Here is a 13,331-nt window from a genome sequence, read left to right on the forward strand (position 1 = left end):
GAGGCGACTGATTACCTCATAAGTTATGTCGCACAGTGTTCAGAGCCATTTGAACCATTTTACTTTCCGTGGTTAAACGCATTTCGCATTAATTTTTCTGTGATACGTACCCATCCGACTGGAGAAATACAAACGAATCATTTGAAACTCTTCTTTTGAAAGACGCTATAACACACGTGTGCTCCGGCAGCCTTCCGCGAATAGGCAGCGTCGAATTTGATATCACGGAGGAAACTTCAACGTGATTATCAGAGTAGCTCATCAGAAGATTATCTTGGGAATTTGTCACCGTATAGGGTAGGGTAAACATAGTCATGTGTAGGGACTGTGGTTGTTGTGAGCGGACGCAAGGAGAATTGGCCACTCTTCGGGGGCAGGTGGAGGCTTTGTCTGTTAGGCTCATCGAGCTCGAGGCGCAGGCGTCGGCTCGTAGTGGCGTTGGGGCAACTGTGGTGAGACCTATGCCTACTTCGGTGGCCTTGGAATCACATGGAGCCCCTGATGTCGCTGCGTCTTCCGGCAGTGAGCATCTTACCGGTCAGCCATCACTCCAGGGTGAATGGCGGACAGTGGTGGGCTCGCGCGTGCCTGGCCGAAAGGCGAAGGTGGGATCTGGCCGCGTGGCAGCTGCCTTACCCCTTTCCAACAGGTACGGGGTGCTTCCTAGTGGTGATGACATCGTTTCCGAGCCACCACAGGATGCCTCGCCTGTTGGGCCAGTGGCCGATTCTCCGGCAAGGTCCCGACAGTCACAGAGGGCGGGCCTATTAGTTATAGGGAGCTCCAACGTTAGGCGGGTTATGGAGCCCCTCAGGAAAATAGCGGGTAGGTCGGGGAAGAATGCCAGTGTGCACTCGGTGTGCTTGCCGGGGGGTCTCGTCCGTAATGTGGAGGAGGCCCTTCCGGCAGCTATTGAACGCACTGGGTGTGACCGGCTGCAGATAGTAGCACATGTCGGAACGAATGACGCCTGCCGCTTGGGTTCTGAGGCCATCCTTGGTTCCTTCCGGCGGCTGGCTGATTTGGTGAAGACAACCAGCATCGCACGCGGAGTGCAAGCTGAGCTTAATATCTGCAGCATAGTGCCCAGAGTCGATCGCGGTCCTCTGGTTTGGAGCCGTGTGGAGGGTCTAAACCAGAGGCTCAGACGACTCTGCGACTATAATGGTTGCAAATTCATCGACCTCCGTTATTGGGTGGAGAACTGTAGGGCCCCCCTAGACAGGTCAGGCGTGCACTACACACCGGAAGCAGCTACTAGGGTAGCAGAGTACGTGTGGCGTGCACACGGGGTTTTTTTTTAGGTTAGAGGGACCCCCCCCCCTTGGGCGAAACGATAAAATACCTGACGGCTTACCAGAGAGGACATTATCATCGTTGATAAAGAACGTCCGTCCTCAGAGACCAAAAACAGGAAAAGTTAACGTAATATTGGTAAACTGCAGGAGTATCCAGGGCAAGGTTCCTGAATTAGTATCTCTTATTGAAGGAAATAGTGCGCATATAGTACTAGGAACGGAAAGTTGGTTAAAACCGGAAGTGAACAGTAACGAAATCCTAGACACAGAATGGAATATATACCGCAAGGATAGGATAAACGCCAATGGTGGAGGAGTATTTATAGCAGTAAAGAATTCAATAATATCCAGTGAAGTTATTAGCGAATGCGAATGTGAAATAATCTGGGTTAAGCTAAGTATCAAAGGTGGGTCAGATATGATAGTCGGATGCTTCTATAGACCACCTGCATCAGCAACCGTAGTAGTTGAGCGCCTCAGAGAGAACCTGCAGAACGTCGTGAAGAAGTTTCGTGATCATACTATTGTAATAGGGGGAGACTTCAATCTACCAGGTATAGAATGGGATAGTCACACAATCAGAACTGGAGCCAGGGACAGAGACTCTTGTGACATTATCCTGACTGCCTTGTCCGAGAATTACTTCGAGCAGATAGTTAGAGAACCAACTCGTGAAGCTAACGTTTTAGACCTCATAGCAACAAATAGACCGGAACTTTTTCGACTCCGTGAATGTAGAAAAGGGTATCAGTGATCATAAGTCAGTGGTTGCATCAATGACTACAAGTGTAATAAGAAATGCCAAGAAAGGAAGGAAAATATATTTGCTTAACAAGAGTGATAGGGCACAAATCGCAGAATATCTGAGTGACCACCATCAAACGTTCATTTCTGAGGAAGAGGATGTGGAACAAAAATGGAAAAAATTCAGAAACATCGTCCAGTACGCCTTAGATAAGTTCGTACCGACTAAGGTCCAAAGCGAGGGGAAAGATCCACCGTGGTATAACAATCATGTACGAAAGGTACTACGGAAACAAAGAAAGCTTCATCATAGGTTTAAGAGTAGTCGAATCATAGCTGATAAGGAAAAGCTGAACGAAGCGAAAAAGAGCGTAAAGAGAGCAATGAGAGAAGCATTCAACGAATTCGAACATAAAACATTGGCAAACAATCTAAACAAGAACCCTAAAAAGTTTTGGTCATATGTAAAATCGGTAAGCGGATCTAAATCCCCTATTCAGTCACTCGTTGACCACGATGGCACCGAAACAGAGGACGACCGAAGAAAGGCAGAAATACTGAATTCAGTGTTCCGAAACTGTTTCACTGCGGAAAATCGTAACACGGTCCCTGACTTCAGCCGTCGCACGGACGCCAAAATGGAAAATATTGAAATAAACGATATCGGAATTGAAAAACAACTGCTATCACTTAGTAGCGGAAAAGCATCCGGACCAGACGAGATACCCTTAAGATTCTACAGTGATTATGCTAAAGAACTTGCCCCCTTTCTATCAGCAATTTATCGTAGATCGCTGGAAGAACGTAAAGTACCTAGCGACTGGAAGAAAGCGCAGGTCGTTCCCATTTTCAAGAAGGGTCATAAATCAGATGCGAATAATTATAGGCCTATTTCGCTTACGTCAATCTGTTGTAGAATAATGGAACATGTTTTGTGTTCTCGTATTATGACGTTCTTAGATAATACAAATCTCCTTCATCATAACCAACATGGATTCCGCAAACAGAGATCATGTGAAACTCAGCTCGCCCTATTTGCCCAAGAAATTCACAGTGCCGTAGACACTGGCGAGCAGATTGATGCCGTATTCCTGGACTTCTGGAAGGCATTTGATACGGTTCCGCACTTACGTTTAGTGAAAAAAATACGAGCTTACGGAATATCGGACCAGGTTTGTGATTGGATTCAGGATTCAGAAAGAACACAACATGTCATTCTTAACGGTTCAAAATCTGCAGATGTAGAGGTAATTTCGGGAGTACCGCAAGGAAGCGTGATAGGACCTTTATTGTTTACAATATACATAAATGACTTAGTTGACAACATCGGTAGCTCCGTGAGGCTATTTGCAGATGACACGGTTGACTACAAGAAAGTAGCAACATCAGAAGACTCGTACGTACTCCAGGAAGACCTGCAGAGGATTAATGCATGGTGCGACAGCTGGCAGCTTTCCCTAAACGTAGATAAATGTAATATAATGCGCATACATAGGGGCAGAAATCCATTCCAGTACGATTATGCCATAGGTGGTAAATCACTGGAAGCGGTAACGACCGTAAAATACTTAGGAGTTACTATCCGGAGCGATCTGAAGTGGAATGATCACATAAAACAAATAGTGGGAAAAGCAGGCGCCAGGTTGAGATTCATAGGAAGAATTCTAAGAAAATGTGACTCAGCGACGAAAGAAGTAGCTTACAAAACGCTTGTTCGTCCGATTCTTGAGTATTGCTCATCAGTATGGGACCCTTACCAGGTTGGATTAATAGAAGAGATAGACATGATCCAGCGAAAAGCAGCGCGATTCGTCATGGGGACATTTAGTCAGCGCGAGAGCGTTACGGAGATGCTGAACAAGCTCCAGTGGCAGACACTTCAAGAAAGGCGTTACGCAATACGGAGAGGTTTATTATCGAAATTACGAGAGAGAGATGGCAACATATTACTACCGCCCACATATATCTCGCGTAATGATCACAACGAAAAGATCCGAGAAATTAGAGCAAATACGGAGACTTACAAGCAGTCGTTCTTCCCACGCACAATTCGTGAATGGAACAGGGAAGGGGGGATCAGATAGTGGTACAATAAGTACCCTCCGCCACACACCGTAAGGTGGCTCGCGGAGTATAGATGTAGATGTAGATGTGGTGCTACTATGGGCCTGGAATTTACGCAGCTCCCTCTGTGACTTTTAGTCGGAAAGAAGAGAGGATCCACTGTTAACAGGTTTTAACCGCTTCCCTTTAATAAAACGTATTTCTCAATCTAGGGAATCCTCTATGTTTAAGATTCTGAAATATTTTATGTGTACATATAATAAATTGAAGCTCGACTCCGCATTTTTCTGTACAGTGAGTCAAATAGAAGGTTTGTGTACGTAATACATAATTATTACAATGACTTGTGCGTGTTATCTATGTATTATTATCTGTTCCATATTTAATTGGCGTCTGGAGTGATGTCTAGTGACTATGACGGGAGTTATGAGCTGCTCATTTACAGAGAAGACGGCATCTGGAGGGAAAAGTAGTAAAACACCCAGAGAGCTGTGAAGCTTTACCACAACGTAAATATGTACACATATGTCCTATAAACACATATTATAAACTGAACTCCACCTCCGCGTATCAGTCTGTGTCTGTATTACACACTCACTCACTAGTCATACCGGACTCGAGAGTCCATTACCGCAGCAACGTATTTTCGCCATCTGTCCCTCTCTTGGGCTCTTTCCTTCAATTCACCTTCAATACCTAGGCTCCTCAAATCAGCCTTCACATTGTCCTCCCATCTACGCCTCGGTCTCCCCACAGTGGGTTTTCCCCGGCATAACCTCGAAGTGCATTTGTCCTAGCCTTGAACCCCTTCCTATACCCATTTATGTCTAGGTAAAGTTCCCTAATGTTTTTTGTTTTACTGTTTGTTTCCATATTTTTTAAATCTGATTGTTCAAATAATCCCTCTTCTTTCCCCGTAGCCTACGACCAACTTCCCTTCTTATGTTCAACAACTCCTCTCGTTTTCAGTCTCCCATTCTATCCCAATCTAATCGCGCTTTTCTCCTTTCCTCTACCAATTTCTTGCATGCTTCATCAAACCACGGTTTCCTCCTGCTCTTCTTAATTGTACCTGTTGCGACCTTCGCTGCCTCTTTGATATTATTCCTCACAATGATCCACTGTTTATTTACATCCTCGTCTTGTTCTTCGTGTATCCTGAGAGCATCAAACCTATATGAAATTTCTATCATGTACCCTCTCCTAAATTTTCATCATTAAACTTGTCAGTGTCGAACCCAACAAGTTCTGCATTGTGACACCTTGATGTTGCTGTAGATAGCCGTTGGTGAACTTTGGCAACTACAAGAAAATGATCAGAATCGCAGCCTGCTCCCCTGAAAGTCCTAACATTTTCTATACTAGTGTGCCATGTCCGATGTACAAGAACATGATGAATTTGGCTTCGGTTGTGTTCATCCGGAGAGACCCAAGTTGCTTTATGAATGTCCTTCCTTTTGAAATATGTGCTCTGAACAATCATGTCTTCTGAAAAAGTAAAATTAACCACCCTTGTGCCATCATTCGAGATGTTATGCAAACTTTCCTTCCCAATTGCAGGCCGGAATGCTTCTTCCTTCCCTATCTTCGCGTTAAAATCACCTATGATTAATTTTTATCGTACGAGGAGAACTCATCCCACAGTTGATCTAGTTCTTCATAAAAGCCGTCTTTAACAACTTCTTCAGTGTCCTCAGTTGGTGCGTGTACATTGATTACTACCAGTCTATTCAACCTGCCGGACAACACTATCACTGATAGTCGGACACTAATGAATCTTATATCTCTGATTACGTGAAGCACTTTTCTCTGTACTGCGAAACCTGTTCCGAAACTGTGAGCTTCCGCACCTCCATATAAAAATGTATAGTTACACCTCTTTATGCTACCCTCCCCCTGCCACCAAGTTTCTTGAATAGCTGTAATGACTACATCGTATCTATCTAATTCGTCTATTAATGTCTGGAACGTTCCTGGTCTGTTCAAACTTTTGACGTTCCATGTTCCCAACCTGAAAGTTCCTTTCGGCCTGCATCTCTTCGAAGTAGGTTCCTCCTGGAGATCCGAATGGGAACCTAGTTTACCTCCGGAATATTTTACTTGAAAAGGACCCATGCCCATTAATGTTGCTGATTCTTGATGAATAGATTTGACAGTGAGTGAAGAATAAACATGGATTGTTCATCACGCCATCGCCTGCTCCCCACCGGCTGTCCCCGTCTGCTTATTTTTGTATTCGCAGCTACCCTTCATATCTGAAGGCCGTATCTCCTATCCCCAACCTGGGGATGCGCTGTGCCGTGGTGGTAGGGGCTGAATCTGAAGACTAATCTCAGCAGCTACAGGAGGGCTTTTGATACGATTTTCATTAATAGATAGATCGATTGAAGAGAAATGTTTTGTATATCATCGCTATGCCAACAAGATGTGCGGCTGCAGGTACTTAGTGCTACCCGTGCGAAGCCGCAACGTGTACGTAGTGCATAAATTATTGTAAGATGGTATTTTTAGACCCGTTAGTACGTGTAAAGGGCATCCATCTACACACAGGCTTCCCTACACCAAAGATCTTAGAAATACAAGTTTGGCTTTAGCATATGAAAGTGAAACTGTAATGCCATTAAGATTGGATACTCTCTAGCTACGAGCAAAGTTATACAAAGTTCGTGTTGCTGTTGTTGTTGTTGTTGTGGTCTTCAGTCCTGAGACTGGTTTGATGCAGCTCTCCATGCTACTCTATCCTGTGCAAGCCTCTTCAACTACCAGTACCTACTGCTTAGTGTATTCATCTCTTGGTCGCCCTCTACCATTTTTACCCTCCACACTGCCCTCCAATACTAAATTGGCAATCCCTTGATGCCTCAGAACATGTCCTACCAACCGATCCCTTCTTCTAGTCAAGTTGTGCCACAAACTCCTCTTCTCCCCAATCCTATTCAATACCTCCTCATTAGTTATGTGATCTACCCATCTAATCTTCAGCATTCTTCTGTAGCACCACATTTCGAAATTTTTATTCTCTTCTTGTCTAAACTATTTATCATCGATGTTTCACTTCCATACATGGCTACACTCCATACATATACTTTCACAAACAACTTCCTGACGCTTAAATCTATACTCGATGTTAACAAATTTCTCTTCTTCAGAAACGATTTCCTTGCCATTGCCAGTCTACATTTTATATCCTCTGTACTTCGATCATCATCAGTTATTTTGCTCCCTAAATAGCAAAACTCCTTTACTACTTTAAGTGTCTCATTTCCTAGTCTAATTCCCTCACAATCAACCGACTTAATTCCACTACATTCCATTATCCTCGTTTTGCTTTTGTTGATGTTCATCTTATACCCTCCTTTCAAAACACTGTCCATTCCGTTCAACTGCTCTTCCAAGTCCTTTGCTGTCTCTGACAGAATTACAATGTCATCGGCTAAACTCAAAGTTTTTACTCCTTCTCCATGGATTTTAATACCTACTCCAAACTTTTCTTTTGTTTCCTTTACTGCTTGCTCAATATACTGATTGAATAACATCGGGGAGAGGCTACAACCCTGTCTCACTCCCTTCCCAACCACTGCTTCCCTTTCATGTCCGTCGACTCTTATAGCCATCTGATTTATGTACAAATTGTAAGTAACCTTTCGCTCCCTGTATTTTACCCCTGCCACCTTCAGAATTTGAAAGAGAGTATTCCAGTCAACATTGTCAAAAGCTTTCTCTAAGTCTACAAATGCTAGGAACGTAGGTTTGCCTTTCCTTAATCTTTCTTCTAAGATAAGTCGTAAGGTTAGTATTGCCTCACGTGTTCCAACATTTATACGGAATCCGAACTGATCTTCCCACGAGGTCGGCTTTTACCAGTTTTTCCATTCGTCTGTAAAGTATTCGCGTTAATATTTTGCAGCTGCTACTTATTAAACTGATGTTGCTATTAGACAGAAAATTTTTAGATCTATATTACTAAAACGTAATACTAGAACCAAATTGTCATTTATTTTCATATTAGCTGAGTACCCAGCGTTGGTCAGTTGTATATTATTTCCAGACCTTCTATTAGTCCATCTCCTCCTTTCCCCTCCGTTTGTCAACCTCCTCCTGCCACTCTCTCTGTCCAGCTCATACACCTTCCTACGTCCGTCTGCTCCTCCCCCTCTCTCTGCGCATCTGCTCCCGCTCCCTCTGTCCATCTCCTTCTCCCCCCTTTAACCTCATCTCCTCCTCCCCCTTTCTTTGTCAATCTCAGCCTCCCCCCTCTCTGAATCCATCTCATCTTCCCATTTCTCCGCCTAGCTCGTTCCTCACCATCTCCTCCTCCACCCTCCCAATCTTCATCTTCTCCTTCCTCCTCTCTTTTTCCAACCCTCACTCTCTTTGTCCATCTCCTCGCCTCTCTATCTCCTCCCACCCAATCTATCTCCTGCTCATCCCTCTACATCACCATTCCTCCTCCCCATCTAGCCATTAATCTCCTCCTGCTTCCTCTCTCTGCTCATCTCCTCTTTCATTTCTCTGTCCATCTCCCTCTCTCGCCTCTGTCCATCTCCTCATAACCTGTCTCTGTGTGTCACCTCCTGCCCGCTCTACCTGTCCATTTCGCCCTCCCCTATTTGTGTCCATCTCCTCCTTCCCCTTCACTGTCTATCCATCTCCTGCACCCCCTCCCCCCTTTTTCTCTCCACATTTATCAGCGTCAGTCCAGTAGGTTCAAATGGTTCAAATGGCTCTGAGCACTGTGGGCCTTAATATCTGAGGTCATCAGTCCCCTAGAACTTAGAACTACTTAAACCTAACTAACCTAAGGCCATCATACACATCCATGCCCGAGGCAGGATTCGAACCTGCGACCTTAGCGGTCACGCGGTTCAAGACTGAAGCGCCTAGAACCGCTCGGCCACACTGGCTGGCACCCCAGTAGGAGACTGGTGATTCTTATCCCACAGTATTATTTTCCAGATCCTAACTGGGTACCAAATATGACTGAAATAGTTCCAGAGTAATAAGATGAGCCTATTTACTGTTATAGGATGAGCCTTTTTACCCATAATATTTCACTTTGGTTTCAAGCGAATTTCACCCTCCTTTTCGATTTTCACGTCGCTCTGCATTTATGACGTCGAATCTCTTGAATTAGGTGTCTTACAATGATATAATTTTGCTGGTACATTCAGTGGTGCCGCGTGGAGTGGGTGCGCTGTTTGAGGCGCCTTGTCACGGTTTGCGCGGCCCCTCCCGCCCAAGGTTCGAGTCCTCCCTTGGGCATGGGTGTGTATGTTGTTCTTAGCATAAGTTAATTTAAGGTAGTTTAAGTAGTGTGTAAGTCTAGGGACGGATGAGCTCAGCAGGTTGGTACTTTAGGAACTCACACACATTTGAACATTTTTGAACATTCAGTGGTATTTGCGATTACTGTGTGCAAAATGTGTCACGAATACATTTAGTAATAAAGAAGTAATGAATTAAAAGGTCGTGCTTGATGCGGAAATTTTACTGCAGGAACAGCGAAAATGTAGTAAGCGATACACTTTTCTCCTACCTTAATTTTGAATTGTGAGCGAGGAAAAGTTTCACAATGGTTTGAAAATATGTGTAAAGTTTGTTGCAAGGCTCTAAGTGCTCTCATGCTCGAACTAAAAATGAATAAAGTATGGGCATATGCGCTTCGTGGGCTACACTACTTTTTCATCCCCACCCTTTGATAGCTGGTTTCTACCCCCCATGGCGCTTCTTTCCAGACAGTTAATGAATGATATATGCACCAAGTCTGGTTAAAATTTGTGCGGTAGTTTAGGAGGAGATATGGAACATACAAACATACATACATATGTACTTCGATTTTTATAATATGTACGGATTGTTTAACAGATCTGAAAGTGAGTGACGCTGCTCGAAACCGGAAACAGTGACCGACAGACGGAGAAAAAGACTGTTTTCTATACACGTGAGATGGAAAGAGGAAACGGACTTCTTGTTGAAAAATTCTCATAAATTTGTAAAAAGAATACATTTATATCTCTAAATTTGAGTGAATTACGACAAGTTGTGTATTTGCGATGGAAATATGTGTTTCGAGATAATATTCTTTAATGTTTCACCTTATTATCCTGGTTTGATTTCAGATATTTAAGAAACAAATAATTTGCGTATATTGCACGAAAAATTTCCTTTGTCAAAAGGTAGAGACTTTTTTAAGTTAGCATCACGCATTACTTTCAGGTGTCTATCATACTGAAGAGTACGAACATTTAAAGCCAGTTACGTTAGTCCTAAATTGACAAGAATTGCAGCAGCATGCATACTTCTTTCCAGTCTTTGGCAAAATATCGCTATTTTTATTCTATGCTACCGCATCTTTTAAACCAATTTTTTGAAGCTTTTTATGGGCTCAAAAGCACCTAAAATTTTGAAATCACGAAATCCCCAAAAATTTGATTCTGGAATGTTTGGCTGGACACGTTCTTCCTCAGGATCCTCATTGTCAATCCGCTGAGGTTCCGATTTAGGTTCTGGTTCTATTTCGGGGCACACAGTGTCTCTTTTATCCCTATTTGCAATAGGTCCTGAGGTTTCTGTTATCTTGCCATCCCTCCTTGAATTACTACACCAGGAAACCCAGTGGGTCCGTTTTCTTTCGGAAAGGTGGGGTGCACAGTCTCATTTCCAATAACATTCATTTTGCTATGTACAGTACCATTGTGGCTAACGATGATCACTAAGGTGATGTAAATACACTCCTGGAAATTGAAATAAGAACACCGTGAATTCATTGCCCCAGGAAGGGGAAACTTTATTGACACATTCCTGGGGTCAGATACATCACATGATCACACTGACACAACCACAGGCACATAGACACAGGCAACAGAGCATGCACAATGTCGGCACTAGTACAGTGTATATCCACCTTTCGCAGCAATGCAGGCTGCTATTCTCCCATGGAGACGATCGTAGAGATGCTGGATGTAGTCCTGTGGAACGGCTTGCCATGCCATTTCCACCTGGCGCCTCAGTTGGACCAGCGTTCGTGCTGGACGTGCAGACCGCGTGAGACGACGCTTCATCCAGTCCCAAACATGCTCAATGGGGGACAGATCCGGAGATCTTGCTGGCCAGGGTAGTTGACTTACACCTTCTAGAGCACGTTGGGTGGCACGGGATACATGCGGACGTGCATTGTCCTGTTGGAACAGCAAGTTCCCTTGCCGGTCTAGGAATGGTAGAACGATGGGTTCGATGACGGTTTGGATGTACCGTGCACTATTCAGTGTCCCCTCGACGATCACCAGTGGTGTACGGCCAGTGTAGGAGATCGCTCCCCACACCATGATGCCGGGTGTTGGCCCTGTGTGCCTCGGTCGTATGCAGTCCTGATTGTGGCGCTCACCTGCACGGCGCCAAACACGCATACGACCATCATTGGCACCAAGGCAGAAGCGACTCTCATCGCTGAAGACGACACGTCTCCATTCGTCCCTCCATTCACGCCTGTCGCGACACCACTGGAGACGGGCTGCACGATGTTGGGGCGTGAGCGGAAGACGGCCTAACGGTGTGCGGGACCGTAGCCCAGCTTCATGGAGACGGTTGCGAATGGTCCTCGCCGATACCCCAGGAGCAACAGTGTCCCTAATTTGCTGGGAAGTGGCGGTGCGGTCCCCTACGGCACTGCGTAGGATCCTACGGTCTTGGCGTGCATCCGTGCGTCGCTGCGGTCCGGTCCCAGGTCGACGGGCACGTGCACCTTCCGCCGACCACTGGCGACAACATCGATGCACTGTGGAGACCTCACGCCCCACGTGTTGAGCAATTCGGCGGTACGTCCACCCGGCCTCCCGCATGCCCACTATACGCCCTCGCTCAAAGTCCGTCAACTGCACATCCGGTTCACGTCCACGCTGTCGCGGCATGCTACCAGTGTTAAAGACTGCGATGGAGCTCCGTATGCCACGGCAGACTGGCTGACACTGACGGCGGCGGTGCACAAATGCTGCGCAGCTAGCGCCATTCGACGGCCAACACCGCGGTTCCTGGTGTGTCCGCTGTGCCGTGCGTGTGATCATTGCTTGTACAGCCCTCTCGCAGTGTCCGGAGCAAGTATGGTGGGTCTGACACACCGATGTAGGGAGAAATGATCATCATAATACAATAAGAGAAATCAGAGCTCGAACGGAAAGAGTTAGGTGTTCCTTTTTCCTACGCGCCATTCGAGAGTGGAATGGTAGAGAAGTAGTATGAAAATGGTTCGATTAACCCTCTGCCAGGCAGTTAAGTGTGAATTGCAGAGTAACCATGTAGACGTAGATGTAGATGTATATGCATTGCACTAGTCGGTCGTCATAGGCTGGGCAGACTGATGAAACAGGACAGGCGGAGAACTGTAGCGGAACTAACATCAGACTTTAATCCTAGGCCCGGTACAAGTGTGTCTGATCACACAGTGCACGGAGCACTCCTAACGATGGGCCACCGTACCTGACGTCCCATGCATTTGCCAATGTTAACACCAAGTCGTCTGCAACTACGGCTGAAATGGTCGCGAGGTCATAAGCACTGGACGTTGACGCAGGGGCAGAGTGTTGCATCGTCTAATGAATCCCAATACCTTCTTCATCATGCCGATGGGAGGCCACGAATTCGTCAACTTGCAGGGGAACAGCTCGTTGATGGAGGAGACAAGCTGCCCGAGGCTCCATTATTCACTGGGGAACATTCACGTGGGCATTCACGAATCCAGTGGGGTTCATGCAAGGCACCATGACGGCCAAGGAGTATCGTACGCCGGTTCCATACCACGTGAAACGTCCCCTTAGAAATATTATAAATTACTGTGCTGGTAAACCTCTTACGTTATTTGATTAACATACAGCTGAGTAAAATTGAACATACTCAGACATTTCTCAAAACAGCTCTGAGCACTATGGGACTCAACTGCTGAGGTCATTAGTCCCCTAGAACTTAGAACTAGTTAAACCTAACTAACCTAAGGACATCACAAATATCCATGCCCGAGGCAGGATTCGAACCTGCGACCGTAGCGGTCTTGCGGTTCCAGACTGCAGCGCCTTTTAACCGCACGGCCACTTCGGCCGGCAGACATTTCTCTCTTTAATTATTCTGATGATTACTAAACCTCCCCCCCCCCCCAAAAAAATTTTTTTTAGCGCAATGCAATCTGACTTTTAATAATCCCTATAAAAGAATGGCCCTGACAAACATTTACTTATA

The sequence above is a fragment of the Schistocerca cancellata genome, chromosome 2, assembly GCF_023864275.1.
Source record: "Schistocerca cancellata isolate TAMUIC-IGC-003103 chromosome 2, iqSchCanc2.1, whole genome shotgun sequence".
NCBI classification, from domain to species: domain Eukaryota; kingdom Metazoa; phylum Arthropoda; class Insecta; order Orthoptera; family Acrididae; genus Schistocerca; species Schistocerca cancellata.